The following is a 24089-nucleotide window of genomic DNA, read 5'->3' as shown; positions in this document are numbered from 1 at the left end:
ATATAGAATTACACTTGTGCACAGGAGTCTTGAAATTCAGCTCACAGAAATGCCTCTGGTGTCTGCCTGCCTAGAGACAACCCAACCCGCATGGTGCTTCCAAATTTTGGTATATAATATGACTCAAGAATCCAACTTGGAACAATCTCTGAAACACATTTCCCCCCTTAAAAAAGCTTCCTCAGTTAAATTGTGAAACGCATCTCAGAGATTGTTTTGTGATCTCTTTTAGCAGTTATTGTGCAATAGCTTATTTTTTTTTTTGTTTAATAAAGTACATTTAAGTTGAATTAGTTCAATTCCAGCTCTGCGGAATTTGTTGGTGCCATATAAGTAGTTAAGGAAATACTTAAGGAAAGGTTAAACTTTTAGTGATAAGATAAAATAATTAAACAACTTTGCAAAACACTTCTTTTGTATCTCAATTTAGTTTTATTATGGATATCTTTTTTTTCCTGTTGAGGCAGATCCCATTAGACCCAAACATGGGCCAGTGGCGCAATGGATAACGCGTCTGACTACGAATCAGAAGATTGTAGGTTCGACTCCTACCTGGCTCGGCCGCTGTGCCGTGATCGAATAGTGGTTAGTACTCTGCGTTGTGGCCGCAGCAACCCCGGTTCGAATCCGGGTCACGGCATCTCTATTTTCCTTCTCTTCAGCGCTAAGTACATTTTGACCCCAACTGTTAACCATGTGAGTGTCGGAGTTAAACAATATTTAAAATGTAAATAGTGCTAAATATCTAATATTGCACTAAATCACAACAAAGTGTTAATTCTTGGTACCCCTTTAAAAGTCTAATTATAAATTGTAAACGCAACTGCAATATAACAACCATGATTTAATACATTGAACAATGTGATTATCCCAGAAAAAAACACAATAACAAACTTTTGAACTCTAAAGTAAAAATAGAAAAAGATATAATAGTGGAGACAACTTACTAACACAGCCAAAAATCTAATAAAGCAGTAAAGCATCTAGAGGCATTGGCAACTCACATGAACCACAGCCCACAATCTGGCTCTGGTTTATAAGCATTGGACTCTTAAATAGGTGACTCCCTCTCCTCTTCTTATTTATAGGTATCAGATCCACCTTTTCTCTAGGCACAGACTTCCGGCAGGTCATATATGTACATATAATATATTCATACAATAAAACAGGAAAAATGTGTATAGTGTAAAACCTTAATAAAATTATACCATATAGAATTACACTTGTGCACAGGAGTCTTGAAATTCAGCTCACAGAAATGCCTCTGGTGTCTGCCTGCCTAGAGACAACCCAACCCGCATGGTGCTTCCAAATTTTGGTATATAATATGACTCAAGAATCCAACTTGGAACAATCTCTGAAACACATTTCCCCCCTTAAAAAAGCTTCCTCAGTTAAATTGTGAAACGCATCTCAGAGATTGTTTTGTGATCTCTTTTAGCAGTTATTGTGCAATAGCTTATTTTTTTTTTTGTTTAATAAAGTACATTTAAGTTGAATTAGTTCAATTCCAGCTCTGCGGAATTTGTTGGTGCCATATAAGTAGTTAAGGAAATACTTAAGGAAAGGTTAAACTTTTAGTGATAAGATAAAATAATTAAACAACTTTGCAAAACACTTCTTTTGTATCTCAATTTAGTTTTATTATGGATATCTTTTTTTTCCTGTTGAGGCAGATCCCATTAGACCCAAACATGGGCCAGTGGCGCAATGGATAACGCGTCTGACTACGAATCAGAAGATTGTAGGTTCGACTCCTACCTGGCTCGGCCGCTGTGCCGTGATCGTATAGTGGTTAGTACTCTGCGTTGTGGCCGCAGCAACCCCGGTTCGAATCCGGGTCACGGCATCTCTATTTTCCTTCTCTTCAGCGCTAAGTACATTTTGACCCCAACTGTTAACCATGTGAGTGTCGGAGTTAAACAATATTTAAAATGCAAACAATGTAAATAGTGCTAAATATCTAATATTGCACTAAATCACAACAAAGTGTTAATTCTTGGTACCCCTTTAAAAGTCTAATTATAAATTGTAAACGCAACTGCAATATAACAACCATGATTTAATACATTGAACAATGTGATTATCCCAGAAAAAAACACAATAACAAACTTTTGAACTCTAAAGTAAAAATAGAAAAAGATATAATAGTGGAGACAACTTACTAACACAGCCAAAAATCTAATAAAGCAGTAAAGCATCTAGAGGCATTGGCAACTCACATGAACCACAGCCCACAATCTGGCTCTGGTTTATAAGCATTGGACTCTTAAATAGGTGACTCCCTCTCCTCTTCTTATTTATAGGTATCAGATCCACCTTTTCTCTAGGCACAGACTTCCGGCAGGTCACATATGTACATATAATATATATAGCTCACAGAAATGCCTCTGGTGTCTGCCTGCCTAGAGACAACCCAACCCGCATGGTGCTTCCAAATTTTGGTATATAATATGACTCAAGAATCCAACTTGGAACAATCTCTGAAACACATTTCCCCCCTTAAAAAAGCTTCCTCAGTTAAATTGTGAAACGCATCTCAGAGATTGTTTTGTGATCTCTTTTAGCAGTTATTGTGCAATAGCTTATTTTTTTTTTTGTTTAATAAAGTACATTTAAGTTGAATTAGTTCAATTCCAGCTCTGCGGAATTTGTTGGTGCCATATAAGTAGTTAAGGAAATACTTAAGGAAAGGTTAAACTTTTAGTGATAAGATAAAATAATTAAACAACTTTGCAAAACACTTCTTTTGTATCTCAATTTAGTTTTATTATGGATATCTTTTTTTTCCTGTTGAGGCAGATCCCATTAGATCCAAACATGGGCCAGTGGCGCAATGGATAACGCGTCTGACTACGAATCAGAAGATTGTAGGTTCAACTCCTACCTGGCTCGGCCGCTGTGCCGTGATCGTATAGTGGTTAGTACTCTGCGTTGTGGCCGCAGCAACCCCGGTTCGAATCCGGGTCACGGCATCTCTATTTTCCTTCTCTTCAGCGCTAAGTACATTTTGACCCCAACTGTTAACCATGTGAGTGTCGGAGTTAAACAATATTTAAAATGTAAATAGTGCTAAATATCTAATATTGCACTAAATCACAACAAAGTGTTAATTCTTGGTACCCCTTTAAAAGTCTAATTATAAATTGTAAACGCAACTGCAATATAACAACCATGATTTAATACATTGAACAATGTGATTATCCCAGAAAAAAACACAATAACAAACTTTTGAACTCTAAAGTAAAAATAGAAAAAGATATAATAGTGGAGACAACTTACTAACACAGCCAAAAATCTAATAAAGCAGTAAAGCATCTAGAGGCATTGGCAACTCACATGAACCACAGCCCACAATCTGGCTCTGGTTTATAAGCATTGGACTCTTAAATAGGTGACTCCCTCTCCTCTTCTTATTTATAGGTATCAGATCCACCTTTTCTCTAGGCACAGACTTCCGGCAGGTCATATATGTACATATAATATATTCATACAATAAAACAGGAAAAATGTGTATAGTGTAAAACCTTAATAAAATTATACCATATAGAATTACACTTGTGCACAGGAGTCTTGAAATTCAGCTCACAGAAATGCCTCTGGTGTCTGCCTGCCTAGAGACAACCCAACCCGCATGGTGCTTCCAAATTTTGGTATATAATATGACTCAAGAATCCAACTTGGAACAATCTCTGAAACACATTTCCCCCCTTAAAAAAGCTTCCTCAGTTAAATTGTGAAACGCATCTCAGAGATTGTTTTGTGATCTCTTTTAGCAGTTATTGTGCAATAGCTTATTTTTTTTTTTGTTTAATAAAGTACATTTAAGTTGAATTAGTTCAATTCCAGCTCTGCGGAATTTGTTGGTGCCATATAAGTAGTTAAGGAAATACTTAAGGAAAGGTTAAACTTTTAGTGATAAGATAAAATAATTAAACAACTTTGCAAAACACTTCTTTTGTATCTCAATTTAGTTTTATTATGGATATCTTTTTTTTCCTGTTGAGGCAGATCCCATTAGACCCAAACATGGGCCAGTGGCGCAATGGATAACGCGTCTGACTACGAATCAGAAGATTGTAGGTTCGACTCCTACCTGGCTCGGCCGCTGTGCCGTGATCGTATAGTGGTTAGTACTCTGCGTTGTGGCCGCAGCAACCCCGGTTCGAATCCGGGTCACGGCATCTCTATTTTCCTTCTCTTCAGCGCTAAGTACATTTTGACCCCAACTGTTAACCATGTGAGTGTCGGAGTTAAACAATATTTAAAATGCAAACAATGTAAATAGTGCTAAATATCTAATATTGCACTAAATCACAACAAAGTGTTAATTCTTGGTACCCCTTTAAAAGTCTAATTATAAATTGTAAACGCAACTGCAATATAACAACCATGATTTAATACATTGAACAATGTGATTATCCCAGAAAAAAACACAATAACAAACTTTTGAACTCTAAAGTAAAAATAGAAAAAGATATAATAGTGGAGACAACTTACTAACACAGCCAAAAATCTAATAAAGCAGTAAAGCATCTAGAGGCATTGGCAACTCACATGAACCACAGCCCACAATCTGGCTCTGGTTTATAAGCATTGGACTCTTAAATAGGTGACTCCCTCTCCTCTTCTTATTTATAGGTATCAGATCCACCTTTTCTCTAGGCACAGACTTCCGGCAGGTCACATATGTACATATAATATATATAGCTCACAGAAATGCCTCTGGTGTCTGCCTGCCTAGAGACAACCCAACCCGCATGGTGCTTCCAAATTTTGGTATATAATATGACTCAAGAATCCAACTTGGAACAATCTCTGAAACACATTTCCCCCCTTAAAAAAGCTTCCTCAGTTAAATTGTGAAACGCATCTCAGAGATTGTTTTGTGATCTCTTTTAGCAGTTATTGTGCAATAGCTTATTTTTTTTTTTGTTTAATAAAGTACATTTAAGTTGAATTAGTTCAATTCCAGCTCTGCGGAATTTGTTGGTGCCATATAAGTAGTTAAGGAAATACTTAAGGAAAGGTTAAACTTTTAGTGATAAGATAAAATAATTAAACAACTTAGCAAAACACTTCTTTTGTATCTCAATTTAGTTTTATTATGGATATCTTTTTTTTCCTGTTGAGGCAGATCCCATTAGATCCAAACATGGGCCAGTGGCGCAATGGATAACGCGTCTGACTACGAATCAGAAGATTGTAGGTTCAACTCCTACCTGGCTCGGCCGCTGTGCCGTGATCGTATAGTGGTTAGTACTCTGCGTTGTGGCCGCAGCAACCCCGGTTCGAATCCGGGTCACGGCATCTCTATTTTCCTTATCTTCAGCGCTAAGTACATTTTGACCCCAACTGTTAACCATGTGAGTGTCGGAGTTAAACAATATTTAAAATGCAAACAATGTAAATAGTGCTAAATATCTAATATTGCACTAAATCACAACAAAGTGTTAATTCTTGGTACCCCTTTAAAAGTCTAATTATAAATTGTAAACGCAACTGCAATATAACAACCATGATTTAATACATTGAACAATGTGATTATCCCAGAAAAAAACACAATAACAAACTTTTGAACTCTAAAGTAAAAATAGAAAAAGATATAATAGTGGAGACAACTTACTAACACAGCCAAAAATCTAATAAAGCAGTAAAGCATCTAGAGGCATTGGCAACTCACATGAACCACAGCCCACAATCTGGCTCTGGTTTATAAGCATTGGACTCTTAAATAGGTGACTCCCTCTCCTCTTCTTATTTATAGGTATCAGATCCACCTTTTCTCTAGGCACAGACTTCCGGCAGGTCATATATGTACATATAATATATTCATACAATAAAACAGGAAAAATGTGTATAGTGTAAAACCTTAATAAAATTATACCATATAGAATTACACTTGTGCACAGGAGTCTTGAAATTCAGCTCACAGAAATGCCTCTGGTGTCTGCCTGCCTAGAGACAACCCAACCCGCATGGTGCTTCCAAATTTTGGTATATAATATGACTCAAGAATCCAACTTGGAACAATCTCTGAAACACATTTCCCCCCTTAAAAAAGCTTCCTCAGTTAAATTGTGAAACGCATCTCAGAGATTGTTTTGTGATCTCTTTTAGCAGTTATTGTGCAATAGCTTATTTTTTTTTTGTTTAATAAAGTACATTTAAGTTGAATTAGTTCAATTCCAGCTCTGCGGAATTTGTTGGTGCCATATAAGTAGTTAAGGAAATACTTAAGGAAAGGTTAAACTTTTAGTGATAAGATAAAATAATTAAACAACTTTGCAAAACACTTCTTTTGTATCTCAATTTAGTTTTATTATGGATATCTTTTTTTTCCTGTTGAGGCAGATCCCATTAGATCCAAACATGGGCCAGTGGCACAATGGATAACGCGTCTGACTACGAATCAGAAGATTGTAGGTTCGACTCCTACCTGGCTCGGCCGCTGTGCCGTGATCGTATAGTGGTTAGTACTCTGCGTTGTGGCCGCAGCAACCCCGGTTCGAATCCGGGTCACGGCATCTCTATTTTCCTTCTCTTCAGCGCTAAGTACATTTTGACCCCAACTGTTAACCATGTGAGTGTCGGAGTTAAACAATATTTAAAATGCAAACAATGTAAATAGTGCTAAATATCTAATATTGCACTAAATCACAACAAAGTGTTAATTCTTGGTACCCCTTTAAAAGTCTAATTATAAATTGTAAACGCAACTGCAATATAACAACCATGATTTAATACATTGAACAATGTGATTATCCCAGAAAAAAACACAATAACAAACTTTTGAACTCTAAAGTAAAAATAGAAAAAGATATAATAGTGGAGACAACTTACTAACACAGCCAAAAATCTAATAAAGCAGTAAAGCATCTAGAGGCATTGGCAACTCACATGAACCACAGCCCACAATCTGGCTCTGGTTTATAAGCATTGGACTCTTAAATAGGTGACTCCCTCTCCTCTTCTTATTTATAGGTATCAGATCCACCTTTTCTCTAGGCACAGACTTCCGGCAGGTCATATATGTACATATAATATATTCATACAATAAAACAGGAAAAATGTGTATAGTGTAAAACCTTAATAAAATTATACCATATAGAATTACACTTGTGCACAGGAGTCTTAAAATTCAGCTCACAGAAATGCCTCTGGTGCCTGCCTGCCTAGAGACAACCCAACCCGCATGGTGCTTCCAAATTTTGGTATATAATATGACTCAAGAATCCAACTTGGAACAATCTCTGAAACACATTTCCCCCCTTAAAAAAGCATCCTCAGTTAAATTGTGAAACACATCTCAGAGATTGTTTTGTGATCTCTTTTAGCAGTTATTGTGCAATAGCTTATTTTTTTTTTCTTTAATAAAGTACATTTAAGTTGAATTAGTTCAATTCCAGCTCTGCGGAATTTGTTGGTGCCATATAAGTAGTTAAGGAAATACTTAAGGAAAGGTTAAACTTTTAGTGATAAGATAAAATAATTAAACAACTTTGCAAAACACTTCTTTTGTATCTCAATTTAGTTTTATTATGGATATCTTTTTTTTCCTGTTGAGGCAGATCCCATTAGATCCAAACATGGGCCAGTGGCGCAATGGATAACGCGTCTGACTACAAATCAGAAGATTGTAGGTTCGACTCCTACCTGGCTTGGCCGCTGTGCCGTGATCGTATAGTGGTTAGTACTCTGCGTTGTGGCCGCAGCAACCCCGGTTCGAATCCGGGTCACGGCATCTCTATTTTCCTTCTCTTCAGCGCTAAGTACATTTTGACCCCAACTGTTAACCATGTGAGTGTCGGAGTTAAACAATATTTAAAATGTAAATAGTGCTAAATATCTAATATTGCACTAAATCACAACAAAGTGTTAATTCTTGGTACCCCTTTAAAAGTCTAATTATAAATTGTAAACGCAACTGCAATATAACAACCATGATTTAATACATTGAACAATGTGATTATCCCAGAAAAAAACACAATAACAAACTTTTGAACTCTAAAGTAAAAATAGAAAAAGATATAATAGTGGAGACAACTTACTAACACAGCCAAAAATCTAATAAAGCAGTAAAGCATCTAGAGGCATTGGCAACTCACATGAACCACAGCCCACAATCTGGCTCTGGTTTATAAGCATTGGACTCTTAAATAGGTGACTCCCTCTCCTCTTCTTATTTATAGGTATCAGATCCACCTTTTCTCTAGGCACAGACTTCCGGCAGGTCATATATGTACATATAATATATTCATACAATAAAACAGGAAAAATGTGTATAGTGTAAAACCTTAATAAAATTATACCATATAGAATTACACTTGTGCACAGGAGTCTTGAAATTCAGCTCACAGAAATGCCTCTGGTGTCTGCCTGCCTAGAGACAACCCAACCCGCATGGTGCTTCCAAATTTTGGTATATAATATGACTCAAGAATCCAACTTGGAACAATCTCTGAAACACATTTCCCCCCTTAAAAAAGCTTCCTCAGTTAAATTGTGAAACGCATCTCAGAGATTGTTTTGTGATCTCTTTTAGCAGTTATTGTGCAATAGCTTATTTTTTTTTTTGTTTAATAAAGTACATTTAAGTTGAATTAGTTCAATTCCAGCTCTGCGGAATTTGTTGGTGCCATATAAGTAGTTAAGGAAATACTTAAGGAAAGGTTAAACTTTTAGTGATAAGATAAAATAATTAAACAACTTTGCAAAACACTTCTTTTGTATCTCAATTTAGTTTTATTATGGATATCTTTTTTTTCCTGTTGAGGCAGATCCCATTAGACCCAAACATGGGCCAGTGGCGCAATGGATAACGCGTCTGACTACGAATCAGAAGATTGTAGGTTCGACTCCTACCTGGCTCGGCCGCTGTGCCGTGATCGAATAGTGGTTAGTACTCTGCGTTGTGGCCGCAGCAACCCCGGTTCGAATCCGGGTCACGGCATCTCTATTTTCCTTCTCTTCAGCGCTAAGTACATTTTGACCCCAACTGTTAACCATGTGAGTGTCGGAGTTAAACAATATTTAAAATGTAAATAGTGCTAAATATCTAATATTGCACTAAATCACAACAAAGTGTTAATTCTTGGTACCCCTTTAAAAGTCTAATTATAAATTGTAAACGCAACTGCAATATAACAACCATGATTTAATACATTGAACAATGTGATTATCCCAGAAAAAAACACAATAACAAACTTTTGAACTCTAAAGTAAAAATAGAAAAAGATATAATAGTGGAGACAACTTACTAACACAGCCAAAAATCTAATAAAGCAGTAAAGCATCTAGAGGCATTGGCAACTCACATGAACCACAGCCCACAATCTGGCTCTGGTTTATAAGCATTGGACTCTTAAATAGGTGACTCCCTCTCCTCTTCTTATTTATAGGTATCAGATCCACCTTTTCTCTAGGCACAGACTTCCGGCAGGTCATATATGTACATATAATATATATAGCTCACAGAAATGCCTCTGGTGTCTGCCTGCCTAGAGACAACCCAACCCGCATGGTGCTTCCAAATTTTGGTATATAATATGACTCAAGAATCCAACCTGGAACAATCTCTGAAACACATTTCCCCCCTTAAAAAAGCTTCCTCAGTTAAATTGTGAAACGCATCTCAGAGATTGTTTTGTGATCTCTTTTAGCAGTTATTGTGCAATAGCTTATTTTTTTTTTTGTTTAATAAAGTACATTTAAGTTGAATTAGTTCAATTCCAGCTCTGCGGAATTTGTTGGTGCCATATAAGTAGTTAAGGAAATACTTAAGGAAAGGTTAAACTTTTAGTGATAAGATAAAATAATTAAACAACTTTGCAAAACACTTCTTTTGTATCTCAATTTAGTTTTATTATGGATATCTTTTTTTTCCTGTTGAGGCAGATCCCATTAGAACCAAACATGGGCCAGTGGCGCAATGGATAACGCGTCTGACTACGAATCAGAAGATTGTAGGTTCAACTCCTACCTGGCTCGGCCGCTGTGCCGTGATCGTATAGTGGTTAGTACTCTGCGTTGTGGCCGCAGCAACCCCGGTTCGAATCCGGGTCACGGCATCTCTATTTTCCTTCTCTTCAGCGCTAAGTACATTTTGACCCCAACTGTTAACCATGTGAGTGTCGGAGTTAAACAATATTTAAAATGCAAACAATGTAAATAGTGCTAAATATCTAATATTGCACTAAATCACAACAAAGTGTTAATTCTTGGTACCCCTTTAAAAGTCTAATTATAAATTGTAAACGCAACTGCAATATAACAACCATGATTTAATACATTGAACAATGTGATTATCCCAGAAAAAAACACAATAACAAACTTTTGAACTCTAAAGTAAAAATAGAAAAAGATATAATAGTGGAGACAACTTACTAACACAGCCAAAAATCTAATAAAGCAGTAAAGCATCTAGAGGCATTGGCAACTCACATGAACCACAGCCCACAATCTGGCTCTGGTTTATAAGCATTGGACTCTTAAATAGGTGACTCCCTCTCCTCTTCTTATTTATAGGTATCAGATCCACCTTTTCTCTAGGCACAGACTTCCGGCAGGTCATATATGTACATATAATATATTCATACAATAAAACAGGAAAAATGTGTATAGTGTAAAACCTTAATAAAATTATACCATATAGAATTACACTTGTGCACAGGAGTCTTGAAATTCAGCTCACAGAAATGCCTCTGGTGTCTGCCTGCCTAGAGACATCCCGACCCGCATGGTGCTTCCAAATTTTGGTATATAATATGACTCAAGAATCCAACTTGGAACAATCTCTGAAACACATTTCCCCCCTTAAAAAAGCTTCCTCAGTTAAATTGTGAAACGCATCTCAGAGATTGTTTTGTGATCTCTTTTAGCAGTTATTGTGCAATAGCTTTTTTTTTTTGTTTGTTTAATAAAGTACATTTAAGTTGAATTAGTTCAATTCCAGCTCTGCGGAATTTGTTGGTGCCATATAAGTAGTTAAGGAAATACTTAAGGAAAGGTTAAACTTTTAGTGATAAGATAAAATAATTAAACAACTTTGCAAAACACTTCTTTTGTATCTCAATTTAGTTTTATTATGGATATCTTTTTTTTCCTGTTGAGGCAGATCCCATTAGATCCAAACATGGGCCAGTGGCGCAATGGATAACGCGTCTGACTACGAATCAGAAGATTGTAGGTTCGACTCCTACCTGGCTCGGCCGCTGTGCTGTGATCGTATAGTGGTTAGTACTCTGCGTTGTGGCCGCAGCAACCCCGGTTCGAATCCGGGTCACGGCATCTCTATTTTCCTTCTCTTCAGCGCTAAGTACATTTTGACCCCAACTGTTAACCATGTGAGTGTCGGAGTTAAACAATATTTAAAATGTAAATAGTGCTAAATATCTAATATTGCACTAAATCACAACAAAGTGTTAATTCTTGGTACCCCTTTAAAAGTCTAATTATAAATTGTAAACGCAACTGCAATATAACAACCATGATTTAATACATTGAACAATGTGATTATCCCAGAAAAAAACACAATAACAAACTTTTGAACTCTAAAGTAAAAATAGAAAAAGATATAATAGTGGAGACAACTTACTAACACAGCCAAAAATCTAATAAAGCAGTAAAGCATCTAGAGGCATTGGCAACTCACATGAACCACAGCCCACAATCTGGCTCTGGTTTATAAGCATTGGACTCTTAAATAGGTGACTCCCTCTCCTCTTCTTATTTATAGGTATCAGATCCACCTTTTCTCTAGGCACAGACTTCCGGCAGGTCATATATGTACATATAATATATTCATACAATAAAACAGGAAAAATGTGTATAGTGTAAAACCTTAATAAAATTATACCATATAGAATTACACTTGTGCACAGGAGTCTTGAAATTCAGCTCACAGAAATGCCTCTGGTGTCTGCCTGCCTAGAGACAACCCAACCCGCATGGTGCTTCCAAATTTTGGTATATAATATGACTCAAGAATCCAACTTGGAACAATCTCTGAAACACATTTCCCCCCTTAAAAAAGCTTCCTCAGTTAAATTGTGAAACGCATCTCAGAGATTGTTTTGTGATCTCTTTTAGCAGTTATTGTGCAATAGCTTTTTTTTTTGTTTGTTTAATAAAGTACATTTAAGTTGAATTAGTTCAATTCCAGCTCTGCGGAATTTGTTGGTGCCATATAAGTAGTTAAGGAAATACTTAAGGAAAGGTTAAACTTTTAGTGATAAGATAAAATAATTAAACAACTTTGCAAAACACTTCTTTTGTATCTCAATTTAGTTTTATTATGGATATCTTTTTTTTCCTGTTGAGGCAGATCCCATTAGATCCAAACATGGGCCAGTGGCGCAATGGATAACGCGTCTGACTACGAATCAGAAGATTGTAGGTTCGACTCCTACCTGGCTCGGCCGCTGTGCTGTGATCGTATAGTGGTTAGTACTCTGCGTTGTGGCCGCAGCAACCCCGGTTCGAATCCGGGTCACGGCATCTCTATTTTCCTTCTCTTCAGCGCTAAGTACATTTTGACCCCAACTGTTAACCATGTGAGTGTCGGAGTTAAACAATATTTAAAATGCAAACAATGTAAATAGTGCTAAATATCTAATATTGCACTAAATCACAACAAAGTGTTAATTCTTGGTACCCCTTTAAAAGTCTAATTATAAATTGTAAACGCAACTGCAATAAAACAACCATGATTTAATACATTGAACAATGTGATTATCCCAGAAAAAAACACAATAACAAACTTTTGAACTCTAAAGTAAAAATAGAAAAAGATATAATAGTGGAGACAACTTACTAACACAGCCAAAAATCTAATAAAGCAGTAAAGCATCTAGAGGCATTGGCAACTCACATGAACCACAGCCCACAATCTGGCTCTGGTTTATAAGCATTGGACTCTTAAATAGGTGACTCCCTCTCCTCTTCTTATTTATAGGTATCAGATCCACCTTTTCTCTAGGCACAGACTTCCGGCAGGTCATATATGTACATATAATATATTCATACAATAAAACAGGAAAAATGTGTATAGTGTAAAACCTTAATAAAATTATACCATATAGAATTACACTTGTGCACAGGAGTCTTGAAATTCAGCTCACAGAAATGCCTCTGGTGTCTGCCTGCCTAGAGACAACCCAACCCGCATGGTGCTTCCAAATTTTGGTATATAATATGACTCAAGAATCCAACTTGGAACAATCTCTGAAACACATTTCCCCCCTTAAAAAAGCTTCCTCAGTTAAATTGTGAAACGCATCTCAGAGATTGTTTTGTGATCTCTTTTAGCAGTTATTGTGCAATAGCTTATTTTTTGTTTTGTTTAATAAAGTACATTTAAGTTGAATTAGTTCAATTCCAGCTCTGCGGAATTTGTTGGTGCCATATAAGTAGTTAAGGAAATACTTAAGGAAAGGTTAAACTTTTAGTGATAAGATAAAATAATTAAACAACTTTGCAAAACACTTCTTTTGTATCTCAATTTAGTTTTATTATGGATATCTTTTTTTTCCTGTTGAGGCAGATCCCATTAGATCCAAACATGGGCCAGTGGCGCAATGGATAACGCGTCTGACTACGAATCAGAAGATTGTAGGTTCGACTCCTACCTGGCTTGGCCGTGTGCCGTGATCGTATAGTGGTTAGTACTCTGCGTTGTGGCCGCAGCAACCCCGGTTCGAATCCGGGTCACGGCATCTCTATTTTCCTTCTCTTCAGCGCTAAGTACATTTTGACCCCAACTGTTAACCATGTGAGTGTCGGAGTTAAACAATATTAAAAATGCAAACAATGTAAATAGTGCTAAATATCTAATATTGCACTAAATCACAACAAAGTGTTAATTCTTGGTACCCCTTTAAAAGTCTAATTATAAATTGTAAACGCAACTGCAATATAACAACCATGATTTAATACATTGAACAATGTGATTATCCCAGAAAAAAACACAATAACAAACTTTTGAACTCTAAAGTAAAAATAGAAAAAGATATAATAGTGGAGACAACTTACTAACACAGCCAAAAATCTAATAAAGCAGTAAAGCATCTAGAGGCATTGGCAACTCACATGAACCACAGCCCACAATCTGGCTCTGGTTTATAAGCATTGGACTCTTAAATAGGTGACTCCCTCTCCTCTTCTTATTTATAGGTATCAGATCCACCTTTTCTCTAGGCACAGACTTCCGGCAGGTCATATATGTACATATAATATATTCATACAATAAAACAGGAAAAATGTGTATAGTGTAAAACCTTAATAAAATTATACCATATAGAATTACACTTGTGCACAGGAGTCTTGAAATTCAGCTCACAGAAATGCCTCTGGTGTCTGCCTGCCTAGAGACAACCCAACCCGCATGGTGCTTCCAAATTTTGGTATATAATATGACTCAAGAATCCAACTTGGAACAATCTCTGAAACACATTTCCCCCCTTAAAAAAGCTTCCTCAGTTAAATTGTGAAACGCATCTCAGAGATTGTTTTGTGATCTCTTTTAGCAGTTATTGTGCAATAGCTTATTTTTTTTTTTGTTTAATAAAGTACATTTAAGTTGAATTAGTTCAATTCCAGCTCTGCGGAATTTGTTGGTGCCATATAAGTAGTTAAGGAAATACTTAAGGAAAGGTTAAACTTTTAGTGATAAGATAAAATAATTAAACAACTTTGCAAAACACTTCTTTTGTATCTCAATTTAGTTTTATTATGGATATCTTTTTTTTCCTGTTGAGGCAGATCCCATTAGATCCAAACATGGGCCAGTGGCGCAATGGATAACGCGTCTGACTACGAATCAGAAGATTGTAGGTTCGACTCCTACCTGGCTCGGCCGCTGTGCTGTGATCGTATAGTGGTTAGTACTCTGCGTTGTGGCCGCAGCAACCCCGGTTCGAATCCGGGTCACGGCATCTCTATTTTCCTTCTCTTCAGCGCTAAGTACATTTTGACCCCAACTGTTAACCATGTGAGTGTCGGAGTTAAACAATATTTAAAATGCAAACAATGTAAATAGTGCCAAATATCTAATATTGCACTAAATCACAACAAAGTGTTAATTCTTGGTACCCCTTTAAAAGTCTAATTATAAATTGTAAACGCAACTGCAATATAACAACCATGATTTAATACATTGAACAATGTGATTATCCCAGAAAAAAACACAATAACAAACTTTTGAACTCTAAAGTAAAAATAGAAAAAGATATAATAGTGGAGACAACTTACTAACACAGCCAAAAATCTAATAAAGCAGTAAAGCATCTAGAGGCATTGGCAACTCACATGAACCACAGCCCACAATCTGGCTCTGGTTTATAAGCATTGGACTCTTAAATAGGTGACTCCCTCTCCTCTTCTTATTTATAGGTATCAGATCCACCTTTTCTCTAGGCACAGACTTCCGGCAGGTCATATATGTACATATAATATATTCATACAATAAAACAGGAAAAATGTGAATAGTGTAAAACCTTAATAAAATTATACCATATAGAATTACACTTGTGCACAGGAGTCTTGAAATTCAGCTCACAGAAATGCCTCTGGTGTCTGCCTGCCTAGAGACAACCCAACCCGCATGGTGCTTCCAAATTTTGGTATATAATATGACTCAAGAATCCAACTTGGAACAATCTCTGAAACACATTTCCCCCCTTAAAAAAGCTTCCTCAGTTAAATTGTGAAACGCATCTCAGAGATTGTTTTGTGATCTCTTTTAGCAGTTATTGTGCAATAGCTTATTTTTTTTTTGTTTAATAAAGTACATTTAAGTTGAATTAGTTCAATTCCAGCTCTGCGGAATTTGTTGGTGCCATATAAGTAGTTAAGGAAATACTTAAGGAAAGGTTAAACTTTTAGTGATAAGATAAAATAATTAAACAACTTTGCAAAACACTTCTTTTGTATCTCAATTTAGTTTTATTATGGATATCTTTTTTTTCCTGTTGAGGCAGATCCCATTAGATCCAAACATGGGCCAGTGGCGCAATGGATAACGCGTCTGACTACGAATCAGAAGATTGTAGGTTCGACTCCTACCTGGCTCGGCTGCTGTGCCGTGATCGTATAGTGGTTAGTACTCTGTGTTGTGGCCGCAGCAACCCCGGTTCGAATCCGGGTCACGGCATCTCTATTTTCCTTCTCTTCAGCGCTAAGTACATTTTGACCCCAACTGTTAACCATGTGAGTGTCGGAGTTAAACAATATTTAAAATGCAAACAATGTAAATAGTGCCAAATATCTAATATTGCACTAAATCACAACAAAGTGTTAATTCTTGGTACCCCTTTAAAAGTCTAATTATAAATTGTAAACGCAACTGCAATATAACAACCATGATTTAATACATTGAACAATGTGATTATCCCAGAAAAAAACACAATAACAAACTTTTGAACTCTAAAGTAAAAATAGAAAAAGATATAATAGTGGAGACAACTTACTAACACAGCCAAAAATCTAATAAAGCAGTAAAGCATCTAGAGGCATTGGCAACTCACATGAACCACAGCCCACAATCTGGCTCTGGTTTATAAGCATTGGACTCTTAAATAGGTGACTCCCTCTCCTCTTCTTATTTATAGGTATCAGATCCACCTTTTCTCTAGGCACAGACTTCCGGCAGGTCATATATGTACATATAATATATTCATACAATAAAACAGGAAAAATGTGTATAGTGTAAAACCTTAATAAAATTATACCATATAGAATTACACTTGTGCACAGGAGTCTTGAAATTCAGCTCACAGAAATGCCTCTGGTGTCTGCCTGCCTAGAGACAACCCAACCCGCATGGTGCTTCCAAATTTTGGTATATAATATGACTCAAGAATCCAACTTGGAACAATCTCTGAAACACATTTCCCCCCTTAAAAAAGCTTCCTCAGTTAAATTGTGAAACGCATCTCAGAGATTGTTTTGTGATCTCTTTTAGCAGTTATTGTGCAATAGCTTATTTTTTGTTTTGTTTAATAAAGTACATTTAAGTTGAATTAGTTCAATTCCAGCTCTGCGGAATTTGTTGGTGCCATATAAGTAGTTAAGGAAATACTTAAGGAAAGGTTAAACTTTTAGTGATAAGATAAAATAATTAAACAACTTTGCAAAACACTTCTTTTGTATCTCAATTTAGTTTTATTATGGATATCTTTTTTTTCCTGTTGAGGCAGATCCCATTAGATCCAAACATGGGCCAGTGGCGCAATGGATAACGCGTCTGACTACGAATCAGAAGATTGTAGGTTCGACTCCTACCTGGCTTGGCCGTGTGCCGTGATCGTATAGTGGTTAGTACTCTGCGTTGTGGCCGCAGCAACCCCGGTTCGAATCCGGGTCACGGCATCTCTATTTTCCTTCTCTTCAGCGCTAAGTACATTTTGACCCCAACTGTTAACCATGTGAGTGTCGGAGTTAAACAATATTAAAAATGCAAACAATGTAAATAGTGCTAAATATCTAATATTGCACTAAATCACAACAAAGTGTTAATTCTTGGTACCCCTTTAAAAGTCTAATTATAAATTGTAAACGCAACTGCAATATAACAACCATGATTTAATACATTGAACAATGTGATTATCCCAGAAAAAAACACAATAACAAACTTTTGAACTCTAAAGTAAAAATAGAAAAAGATATAATAGTGGAGACAACTTACTAACACAGCCAAAAATCTAATAAAGCAGTAAAGCATCTAGAGGCATTGGCAACTCACATGAACCACAGCCCACAATCTGGCTCTGGTTTATAAGCATTGGACTCTTAAATAGGTGACTCCCTCTCCTCTTCTTATTTATAGGTATCAGATCCACCTTTTCTCTAGGCACAGACTTCCGGCAGGTCATATATGTACATATAATATATTCATACAATAAAACAGGAAAAATGTGTATAGTGTAAAACCTTAATAAAATTATACCATATAGAATTACACTTGTGCACAGGAGTCTTGAAATTCAGCTCACAGAAATGCCTCTGGTGTCTGCCTGCCTAGAGACAACCCAACCCGCATGGTGCTTCCAAATTTTGGTATATAATATGACTCAAGAATCCAACTTGGAACAATCTCTGAAACACATTTCCCCCCTTAAAAAAGCTTCCTCAGTTAAATTGTGAAACGCATCTCAGAGATTGTTTTGTGATCTCTTTTAGCAGTTATTGTGCAATAGCTTATTTTTTTTTTTGTTTAATAAAGTACATTTAAGTTGAATTAGTTCAATTCCAGCTCTGCGGAATTTGTTGGTGCCATATAAGTAGTTAAGGAAATACTTAAGGAAAGGTTAAACTTTTAGTGATAAGATAAAATAATTAAACAACTTTGCAAAACACTTCTTTTGTATCTCAATTTAGTTTTATTATGGATATCTTTTTTTTCCTGTTGAGGCAGATCCCATTAGATCCAAACATGGGCCAGTGGCGCAATGGATAACGCGTCTGACTACGAATCAGAAGATTGTAGGTTCGACTCCTACCTGGCTCGGCCGCTGTGCCGTGATCGTATAGTGGTTAGTACTCTGCGTTGTGGCCGCAGCAACCCCGGTTCGAATCCGGGTCACGGCATCTCTATTTTCCTTCTCTTCAGCGCTAAGTACATTTTGACCCCAACTGTTAACCATGTGAGTGTCAGAGTTAAACAATATTTAAAATGCAAACAATGTAAATAGTGCCAAATATCTAATATTGCACTAAATCACAACAAAGTGTTAATTCTTGGTACCCCTTTAAAAGTCTAATTATAAATTGTAAACGCAACTGCAATATAACAACCATGATTTAATACATTGAACAATGTGATTATCCCAGAAAAAAACACAATAACAAACTTTTGAACTCTAAAGTAAAAATAGAAAAAGATATAATAGTGGAGACAACTTACTAACACAGCCAAAAATCTAATAAAGCAGTAAAGCATCTAGAGGCATTGGCAACTCACATGAACCACAGCCCACAATCTGGCTCTGGTTTATAAGCATTGGACTCTTAAATAGGTGACTCCCTCTCCTCTTCTTATTTATAGGTATCAGATCCACCTTTTCTCTAGGCACAGACTTCCGGCAGGTCATATATGTACATATAATATATTCATACAATAAAACAGGAAAAATGTGTATAGTGTAAAACCTTAATAAAATTATACCATATAGAATTACACTTGTGCACAGGAGTCTTGAAATTCAGCTCACAGAAATGCCTCTGGTGTCTGCCTGCCTAGAGACAACCCAACCCGCATGGTGCTTCCAAATTTTGGTATATAATATGACTCAAGAATCCAACTTGGAACAATCTCTGAAACACATTTCCCCCCTTAAAAAAGCTTCCTCAGTTAAATTGTGAAACGCATCTCAGAGATTGTTTTGTGATCTCTTTTAGCAGTTATTGTGCAATAGCTTATTTTTTTTTTGTTTAATAAAGTACATTTAAGTTGAATTAGTTCAATTCCAGCTCTGCGGAATTTGTTGGTGCCATATAAGTAGTTAAGGAAATACTTAAGGAAAGGTTAAACTTTTAGTGATAAGATAAAATAATTAAACAACTTTGCAAAACACTTCTTTTGTATCTCAATTTAGTTTTATTATGGATATCTTTTTTTTCCTGTTGAGGCAGATCCCATTAGATCCAAACATGGGCCAGTGGCGCAATGGATAACGCGTCTGACTACGAATCAGAAGATTGTAGGTTCGACTCCTACCTGGCTCGGCCGCTGTGCCGTGATCGTATAGTGGTTAGTACTCTGCGTTGTGGCCGCAGCAACCCCGGTTCGAATCCGGGTCACGGCATCTCTATTTTCCTTCTCTTCAGCGCTAAGTACATTTTGACCCCAACTGTTAACCATGTGAGTGTCGGAGTTAAACAATATTTAAAATGCAAACAATGTAAATAGTGCTAAATATCTAATATTGCACTAAATCACAACAAAGTGTTAATTCTTGGTACCCCTTTAAAAGTCTAATTATAAATTGTAAACGCAACTGCAATATAACAACCATGATTTAATACATTGAACAATGTGATTATCCCAGAAAAAAACACAATAACAAACTTTTGAACTCTAAAGTAAAAATAGAAAAAGATATAATAGTGGAGACAACTTACTAACACAGCCAAAAATCTAATAAAGCAGTAAAGCATCTAGAGGCATTGGCAACTCACATGAACCACAGCCCACAATCTGGCTCTGGTTTATAAGCATTGGACTCTTAAATAGGTGACTCCCTCTCCTCTTCTTATTTATAGGTATCAGATCCACCTTTTCTCTAGGCACAGACTTCCGGCAGGTCATATATGTACATATAATATATTCATACAATAAAACAGGAAAAATGTGTATAGTGTAAAACCTTAATAAAATTATACCATATAGAATTACACTTGTGCACAGGAGTCTTGAAATTCAGCTCACAGAAATGCCTCTGGTGTCTGCCTGCCTAGAGACAACCCAACCCGCATGGTGCTTCCAAATTTTGGTATATAATATGACTCAAGAATCCAACTTGGAACAATCTCTGAAACACATTTCCCCCCTTAAAAAAGCTTCCTCAGTTAAATTGTGAAACGCATCTCAGAGATTGTTTTGTGATCTCTTTTAGCAGTTATTGTGCAATAGCTTATTTTTTTTGTTTAACCCCTTAACGACGAGTGACGGACGAGGTCCGTCACACGGGGGAATGCGTTAATGACGAGTGACGGACCTCGTCCGTCACGCGTTAAAATTAACGCCGCGATCGCGCAGTGCCGGCGATCGCGGGGTTAATGCTGTTGCTGGGTCCCTCCGAGTCAGGGGCAGACCGGCAGCAGCAAATCCGGATATCCCAGCCCATGTGATCGCTGTGATAGCCAGTCACAGCGGTCACAATGCTGCTGGGATATCTGATCCGCCTCCCTCCACCTCGTGTGGGTTTGTGAAGTGGAGAGAGACGGATCGGTGCTACATTGTGTCCCTGATTTATTGCAGAGTTATACTTAAGTATAAAATTCACTTTTGTGGAGTTAAAAAAAAAATTAACCCTTTCCCTGCTGCTTGATCACTGCTAGCAGTGATCAATATACAGGTCACAGTACTTTACTGTGATCTATTTTTTTTTTTTTACTTTCAAGGGTTAATTTTTAGGTTTTTTGTAACCCTAAGGGGTTAAATTTTATTATTTGATTTTATTAATTTGTGATTTAGTTATTTTGGTGGGTGGAATTTAGTGGGAATTAGGGTATAAAAAAAAAAAAAAAAAAATTTTTTTTTTTTTTGTTAGAGTTTTGTTAGCTGTGTTAGCTGTATTAACAATGTTTAGAAAGTATAGCGCGGAGGAGGCTTATGCCCTGTTAGCGGCAGACTCAGAGGCGACTGACACTGCCTCAGAGAGTGAAGCAGGGAGTGACGCAGGGGATGCAGGGGACATGGACTATGTGCCAGATACTGCAGGACCATCAGGAGAAATCGACGATTCCCCTAATGCTGACCATGGCGCAGATGACTGGGTACCCCCTAATAATTTTTCCCCAGACATCCCAGTGTTTACAGGCAATCCTGGCATACAGGCGGACCTGTCTGCCTATAGTGCGCTGGATGTTATGCAGCTGTTCTTGGGGGATGAGATTTTTGGGGAGATAGTCACCCAGACTAATCTCTATGCGGAGCAATATCTGGCACGCAATCCAGACTCTCTTATCTCTAGGAAAGAGAGATGGTACCCAACCAGTGTGCCAGAATTTAAACAATTCTGGGCACTGACCATGTTAATGGGGCTAATTAAAAAGCCCACAATTAGGATGTATTGGGCTAAACATCCTATTTGCAATACTCCTATTTTTGCCGAGACAATGACAAGGGAAAGATATGAAGACATACTAAGATTTATGCACTTTAGTGATAACAACAAGTGCCCCCCAAAAGGTGATCCGCAGTATGATCTTCTTTACAAACTACGCCCTTTAATTGCCCACTTTAACAGTAAATTTGCCGCTATATATACCCCCAATAAAAACATTTCCATTGACGAGTCCCTAATGAAGTTTAAGGGAAGACTGGGGTTTAGACAATATATCCCATCCAAAAGATCCCGATATGGGATCAAATTTTATAAACTATGTGAAAGTGGCAGTGGCTACGTATACACCTTCCGTGTATACGAAGGAAGGGATAGCCACCTTGATCCCCCAGGTTGCCCAGATACAGTAGGGACAAGTGGAAAAATTGTCTGGGACTTAATAATGCCACTACTTAATAAAGGTTATCATCTATACATCGATAACTTTTATAATAGCATCCCACTGTTACAAATGTTGTATTGCTTCGAGACCGTGGCCTGTGGCACTATTCGGAAGAGTCGCACAGGTTTCCCAAAGGCTCTAGCGAACAAAAAAATGAAAAGGGGGGAAACAGCAGCTCTCTGCCAGAATGAACTGCTGGCACTCAAGTACAGGGCGCAGTTCGTGGCAGAGACGAATATAAACGGGTGCCAGTCTGCATACGGCAATATAATCGGCATATGGGGGGCGTTGACCTGTCCGATCAACTGATGCAGCCATATTTGATCATGAGAAAGACCAGGGCATGGTATAAAAAAGTGGGCATATACCTTTTGCAGATGGCAATCCACAATGCCTTTGTTATTTTTAAAAAGGCAAATGCTGGGCTGAAAAGCACTTTTCTTTCTTTCCAGTTTGAGCTAATTTCTAAGCTGCTAGAATGCCACACAAGGAGACCATCAGTGGAGCCTAGCAGAAGAATGGAGGCAGGTCACTTCTGCTTTAAGATTCCACCAACCCCTAAAAAACAAAACCCCCAGAAAAGGTGCAGGGTGTGTTACAAGAGGGGCGTAAGAGTTGAGACCAGCTATTACTGCCCTGATTGCCCCTCTCAGCCCGGCCTATGTATTGGCCATTGTTTTAAAATTTTTCACACCCAGGCCGAATAAGTAGACCAGTTTTGGGGTGTGATTTTTGGTTACCGAATCTTGGCTTTGTCTACCGTTTATCCTGTCTTCTCTGATCCTTGACCTCGGCTTGTCCTATCGTTGTTCCGTTTCTCTTTACTCCTTTGACCTCGGCTTGTACCTTGACAATTCTCTGCTTGTATAGCCCGGCCATTCAAAGGACCGGTATTACAAGTTTCTCTCTCTGTGTTCTCTCTCTTTGTGGTCTGTCTGTGTTTTGGTTTCGGAATCCATGACAGCTTTGCCCGGGACGCAGATAACTGTGTACTACCCCCGGATAAGTTTACCCCAACTATTCTGTATATGGGGGTATCATTGCACTAAGATGACATAGCTGAGCAACATATTAGGTGTTATACTGCCGTAGCACTCATAAGGATAGCAAAATATACAGTAACATCTCCAAGTGTGTGTCAAAAAGGCAGAAAAAATGCTAATTGCAACTAGACTTGGTACAAACTAACAAAAAAATGATCCTACACTAAGGTTTAGAATATACCTTTTGAAATACCCTGGGGTGTCTACTTTAAGAAATGGTAGGCCTTTGTGGGGTAGTTTGAATTTAATACCTGCTAAGATGCTTGGAAATTGCACATAGGCCCAGCGTCAAAATTCAAAGTTCGGTAAAAACTGATATGGCTTGGTCTCCTATATGGCACTGTAGCTTCACAAAATAGTCCCAAAGACATACAATAGGGGTGTCATTTTACTCAGAAGACTTAGCTGAACATAATTTGGGGGGTATGAACTTAGTGGCACATGTGAAATATACAAAATGCCCAGCACAAATGCAATCCATATGTAAAAAACGCACAAAATAATTTTATACCACATACTTTGGCATCTATTGGTGAAAAAATGGGGGCATGTTAAGGCACAATATGCACCTTATGAGATACCCTGGAGTGTCTACTTTAAGAAATGGTAGGCCTTTGTGGGGTAGTTTGAATTTAAAACATGCTAAGATGCTTGGAAATTGCACATAGGCCCAGCGTCAAAATTCAAAGTTCGGTAAAAACTGATATGGCTTGGTCTCCTATATGGCACTGTAGCTTCACAAAATAGTCCCAAAGACATACAATAGGGGTGTCATTTTACTCAGAAGACTTAGCTGAACATAATTTGGGGGGTATGAAC

General features: G+C 37.3%; 32 non-coding genes across 32 annotated transcripts; all 32 read left to right on the top strand.

The window, feature by feature from the left end:
* The first annotated feature begins 487 nt into the window (after positions 1–487).
* Positions 488–560, top strand: TRNAR-ACG (transfer RNA arginine (anticodon ACG)). Its single transcript has one exon. It is a non-coding gene; the product is annotated as a tRNA-Arg (tRNA).
* Positions 561–1696: 1136 nt separating this feature from the next.
* Positions 1697–1769, top strand: TRNAR-ACG (transfer RNA arginine (anticodon ACG)). The gene has a single exon. It is a non-coding gene; the product is annotated as a tRNA-Arg (tRNA).
* Positions 1770–1777: 8 nt separating this feature from the next.
* Positions 1778–1849, top strand: TRNAH-GUG (transfer RNA histidin (anticodon GUG)). The gene has a single exon. It is a non-coding gene; the product is annotated as a tRNA-His (tRNA).
* Positions 1850–2822: 973 nt separating this feature from the next.
* TRNAR-ACG (transfer RNA arginine (anticodon ACG)) lies at positions 2823–2895 on the top strand. Its single transcript has one exon. It is a non-coding gene; the product is annotated as a tRNA-Arg (tRNA).
* Positions 2896–2903: 8 nt separating this feature from the next.
* On the top strand, positions 2904–2975 carry TRNAH-GUG (transfer RNA histidin (anticodon GUG)). The gene has a single exon. It is a non-coding gene; the product is annotated as a tRNA-His (tRNA).
* Positions 2976–4031: 1056 nt separating this feature from the next.
* TRNAR-ACG (transfer RNA arginine (anticodon ACG)) lies at positions 4032–4104 on the top strand. Its single transcript has one exon. It is a non-coding gene; the product is annotated as a tRNA-Arg (tRNA).
* Positions 4105–4112: 8 nt separating this feature from the next.
* TRNAH-GUG (transfer RNA histidin (anticodon GUG)) lies at positions 4113–4184 on the top strand. Its single transcript has one exon. It is a non-coding gene; the product is annotated as a tRNA-His (tRNA).
* A 973-nt stretch (positions 4185–5157) lies between these two features.
* Positions 5158–5230, top strand: TRNAR-ACG (transfer RNA arginine (anticodon ACG)). Its single transcript has one exon. It is a non-coding gene; the product is annotated as a tRNA-Arg (tRNA).
* An 8-nt stretch (positions 5231–5238) lies between these two features.
* Positions 5239–5310, top strand: TRNAH-GUG (transfer RNA histidin (anticodon GUG)). The gene has a single exon. It is a non-coding gene; the product is annotated as a tRNA-His (tRNA).
* Positions 5311–6374: 1064 nt separating this feature from the next.
* On the top strand, positions 6375–6447 carry TRNAR-ACG (transfer RNA arginine (anticodon ACG)). The gene has a single exon. It is a non-coding gene; the product is annotated as a tRNA-Arg (tRNA).
* An 8-nt stretch (positions 6448–6455) lies between these two features.
* TRNAH-GUG (transfer RNA histidin (anticodon GUG)) lies at positions 6456–6527 on the top strand. Its single transcript has one exon. It is a non-coding gene; the product is annotated as a tRNA-His (tRNA).
* Positions 6528–7591: 1064 nt separating this feature from the next.
* On the top strand, positions 7592–7664 carry TRNAC-ACA (transfer RNA cysteine (anticodon ACA)). Its single transcript has one exon. It is a non-coding gene; the product is annotated as a tRNA-Cys (tRNA).
* An 8-nt stretch (positions 7665–7672) lies between these two features.
* On the top strand, positions 7673–7744 carry TRNAH-GUG (transfer RNA histidin (anticodon GUG)). The gene has a single exon. It is a non-coding gene; the product is annotated as a tRNA-His (tRNA).
* Positions 7745–8800: 1056 nt separating this feature from the next.
* On the top strand, positions 8801–8873 carry TRNAR-ACG (transfer RNA arginine (anticodon ACG)). The gene has a single exon. It is a non-coding gene; the product is annotated as a tRNA-Arg (tRNA).
* A 1044-nt stretch (positions 8874–9917) lies between these two features.
* TRNAR-ACG (transfer RNA arginine (anticodon ACG)) lies at positions 9918–9990 on the top strand. The gene has a single exon. It is a non-coding gene; the product is annotated as a tRNA-Arg (tRNA).
* An 8-nt stretch (positions 9991–9998) lies between these two features.
* On the top strand, positions 9999–10070 carry TRNAH-GUG (transfer RNA histidin (anticodon GUG)). Its single transcript has one exon. It is a non-coding gene; the product is annotated as a tRNA-His (tRNA).
* A 1066-nt stretch (positions 10071–11136) lies between these two features.
* Positions 11137–11209, top strand: TRNAR-ACG (transfer RNA arginine (anticodon ACG)). The gene has a single exon. It is a non-coding gene; the product is annotated as a tRNA-Arg (tRNA).
* An 8-nt stretch (positions 11210–11217) lies between these two features.
* TRNAH-GUG (transfer RNA histidin (anticodon GUG)) lies at positions 11218–11289 on the top strand. The gene has a single exon. It is a non-coding gene; the product is annotated as a tRNA-His (tRNA).
* Positions 11290–12345: 1056 nt separating this feature from the next.
* Positions 12346–12418, top strand: TRNAR-ACG (transfer RNA arginine (anticodon ACG)). Its single transcript has one exon. It is a non-coding gene; the product is annotated as a tRNA-Arg (tRNA).
* An 8-nt stretch (positions 12419–12426) lies between these two features.
* On the top strand, positions 12427–12498 carry TRNAH-GUG (transfer RNA histidin (anticodon GUG)). The gene has a single exon. It is a non-coding gene; the product is annotated as a tRNA-His (tRNA).
* Positions 12499–13563: 1065 nt separating this feature from the next.
* TRNAR-ACG (transfer RNA arginine (anticodon ACG)) lies at positions 13564–13636 on the top strand. The gene has a single exon. It is a non-coding gene; the product is annotated as a tRNA-Arg (tRNA).
* Positions 13637–13643: 7 nt separating this feature from the next.
* Positions 13644–13715, top strand: TRNAH-GUG (transfer RNA histidin (anticodon GUG)). Its single transcript has one exon. It is a non-coding gene; the product is annotated as a tRNA-His (tRNA).
* A 1065-nt stretch (positions 13716–14780) lies between these two features.
* On the top strand, positions 14781–14853 carry TRNAR-ACG (transfer RNA arginine (anticodon ACG)). The gene has a single exon. It is a non-coding gene; the product is annotated as a tRNA-Arg (tRNA).
* An 8-nt stretch (positions 14854–14861) lies between these two features.
* TRNAH-GUG (transfer RNA histidin (anticodon GUG)) lies at positions 14862–14933 on the top strand. The gene has a single exon. It is a non-coding gene; the product is annotated as a tRNA-His (tRNA).
* A 1064-nt stretch (positions 14934–15997) lies between these two features.
* Positions 15998–16070, top strand: TRNAR-ACG (transfer RNA arginine (anticodon ACG)). Its single transcript has one exon. It is a non-coding gene; the product is annotated as a tRNA-Arg (tRNA).
* An 8-nt stretch (positions 16071–16078) lies between these two features.
* On the top strand, positions 16079–16150 carry TRNAH-GUG (transfer RNA histidin (anticodon GUG)). The gene has a single exon. It is a non-coding gene; the product is annotated as a tRNA-His (tRNA).
* Positions 16151–17215: 1065 nt separating this feature from the next.
* Positions 17216–17288, top strand: TRNAR-ACG (transfer RNA arginine (anticodon ACG)). The gene has a single exon. It is a non-coding gene; the product is annotated as a tRNA-Arg (tRNA).
* A 7-nt stretch (positions 17289–17295) lies between these two features.
* On the top strand, positions 17296–17367 carry TRNAH-GUG (transfer RNA histidin (anticodon GUG)). The gene has a single exon. It is a non-coding gene; the product is annotated as a tRNA-His (tRNA).
* A 1065-nt stretch (positions 17368–18432) lies between these two features.
* TRNAR-ACG (transfer RNA arginine (anticodon ACG)) lies at positions 18433–18505 on the top strand. The gene has a single exon. It is a non-coding gene; the product is annotated as a tRNA-Arg (tRNA).
* Positions 18506–18513: 8 nt separating this feature from the next.
* Positions 18514–18585, top strand: TRNAH-GUG (transfer RNA histidin (anticodon GUG)). The gene has a single exon. It is a non-coding gene; the product is annotated as a tRNA-His (tRNA).
* Positions 18586–19649: 1064 nt separating this feature from the next.
* Positions 19650–19722, top strand: TRNAR-ACG (transfer RNA arginine (anticodon ACG)). The gene has a single exon. It is a non-coding gene; the product is annotated as a tRNA-Arg (tRNA).
* An 8-nt stretch (positions 19723–19730) lies between these two features.
* Positions 19731–19802, top strand: TRNAH-GUG (transfer RNA histidin (anticodon GUG)). Its single transcript has one exon. It is a non-coding gene; the product is annotated as a tRNA-His (tRNA).
* The last annotated feature ends 4287 nt before the right edge of the window (positions 19803–24089 follow it).

Source organism: Pelobates fuscus, chromosome 3, assembly GCF_036172605.1.
Source record: "Pelobates fuscus isolate aPelFus1 chromosome 3, aPelFus1.pri, whole genome shotgun sequence".
Classification (NCBI taxonomy): domain Eukaryota; kingdom Metazoa; phylum Chordata; class Amphibia; order Anura; family Pelobatidae; genus Pelobates; species Pelobates fuscus.
This window is presented reverse-complemented; position numbering and strand designations above follow the sequence as displayed.